Here is a 2,500-nt window from a genome sequence, read left to right on the forward strand (position 1 = left end):
GGTAAACATGTTATGCCCACCCGATGAAAAAATTTTTTTCAGCCTGGTTTGATATTTATCAAAGGCAAAATAAGCCTGATCGGGACATATGTTATGCTCGACAGGCAATAATTACTTTTCATGAATGAAAAGTAACCTGGGTTGGTAAACATGTTATGCCCACCCGATGAAAAAATTTTTTTCAGCCTGGTTTGATATTTATCAAAGGCAAAATAAGCCTGATCGGGACATATGTTATGCTCGACAGGCAATAATTACTTTTCATGAATGAAAAGTAACCTGGGTTGGTAAACATGTTATGCCCACCCGATGAAAAAATTTTTTTCAGCCTGGTTTGATATTTACCAATGGCAATATAAGCCTGATCGGGACATATGTTATGCTCGACAGGCAATAATTACTTTTCATGAATGAAAAGTAACCTGAGTTGGTAAACATGTTATGCCCACCCGATGAAAAAAATTTTTTCAGCCTGGTTTGATATTTATCAAAGGCAAAATAAGCCTGATCGGGACATATGTTATGCTCGACAGGCAATAATTACTTTTCATGAATGAAAAGTAACCTGGGTTGGTAAGCATGTTATGCCCACCCGATGAAAAAATTTTTTTCAGCCTGGTTTGATATTTATCAAAGGCAAAATAAGCCTGATCGGGACATATGTTATGCTCGACAGGCAATAATTATTTTTCATGAATGAAAAGTAACCTGGGTTGGTAAACATGTTATGCCCACCCGATGAAAAAATTTTTTTCAGCCTGGTTTGATATTTACCAATGGCAATATAAGCCTTATCGGGACATATGTTATGCTCGACAGGCAATAATTACTTTTCATGAATGAAAAGTAACCTGGGTTGGTAGGCATGTTATGCCCACCCGATGAAAAAATTTTTTCAGCCTGGTTTGATATTTATCAAAGGCAAAATAAGCCTGATCGGGACATATGTTATGCTCGACAGGCAATAATTACTTTTCATGAATGAAAAGTAACCTGGGTTGGTAAACATGTTATGCCCACCCGATGAAAGAATTTTTTTCAGCCTGGTTTGATATTTACCAATGGCAATATAAGCCTTATCGGGACATATGTTATGCTCGACAGGCAATAATTACTTTTCATGAATGAAAAGTAACCTGGGTTGGTAAACATGTTATGCCCACCCGATGAAAAAATTTTTTTCAGCCTGGTTTGATATTTACCAATGGCAATATAAGCCTGATCGGGACATATGTTATGCTCGACAGGCAATAATTACTTTTCATGAATGAAAAGTAACCTGGGTTGGTAAACATGTTATGCCCACCCGATGAAAAAAATTTTTTCAGCCTGGTTTGATATTTATCAAAGGCAAAATAAGCCTGATCGGGACATATGTTATGCTCGACAGGCAATAATTACTTTTCATGAATGAAAAGTAACCTGGGTTGGTAAACATGTTATGCCCACCCGATGAAAAAAATTTTTTCAGCCTGGTTTGATATTTATCAAAGGCAAAATAAGCCTGATCGGGACATATGTTATGCTCGACAGGCAATAATTACTTTTCATGAATGAAAAGTAACCTGGGTTGGTAAGCATGTTATGCCCACCCGATGAAAAAATTTTTTTCAGCCTGGTTTGATATTTATCAAAGGCAAAATAAGCCTGATCGGGACATATGTTATGCTCGACAGGCAATAATTACTTTTCATGAATGAAAAGTAACCTGGGTTGGTAAGCATGTTATGCCCACCCGATGAAAAAATTTTTTTCAGCCTGGTTTGATATTTATCAAAGGCAAAATAAGCCTGATCGGGACATATGTTATGCTCGACAGGCAATAATTACTTTTCATGAATGAAAAGTAACCTAAATTGGTAAACAAATTATGATTTAAGTAATGCTTATTATAATAAATATATCAATACAATACAGGTATTGGATATGGGAAGCATATTTATTGATTATTAAAATTTTATGTGTAAATCTATGTATGACCACTTTTTGATTCAAACGTACATTTTTTAATTACATTTTTTTTCATGAATGAAATTGGGCCTGGTTTGATAAACATGTTATGCTCGCCCGATGAAAAAATTTTTTTTAAAAAAAATTTTTTTTAGCCTGATTTGATATTTATCAAAGGCAAAATAGACCTTAACGAGACATATGTTGTTATGCTCGGCAGGCAATAATTATTTTTCATGAGTGAAAGGTAACCTGGGTTGGTAAGCATGTTATGCCCACCCGATGAAAAAATTTTTTTCAGCCTGGTTTGATATTTATCAAAGGCAAAATAGGCCTGATCGGACATATGTTATGCTCGACAGGCAATAATTACTTTTCATGAGTGATAAGTAACCTGGGTTGGTAAACATGTTATGCCCACCCGATGAAAAAATTTTTTTCAGCCTGGTTTGATATTATCAATGGCAAAATAAACCTGATCGGGACATATGTTATGCTCGACAGGCAATAATTACTTTTCATGAGTGTTAAGTAACCTGGGTTGGTAAAC

The sequence above is a fragment of the Condylostylus longicornis genome, unplaced genomic scaffold (genome assembly GCF_029603195.1).
Source record: "Condylostylus longicornis isolate FDR11 unplaced genomic scaffold, ASM2960319v2 ptg000325l, whole genome shotgun sequence".
Taxonomy (NCBI): domain Eukaryota; kingdom Metazoa; phylum Arthropoda; class Insecta; order Diptera; family Dolichopodidae; genus Condylostylus; species Condylostylus longicornis.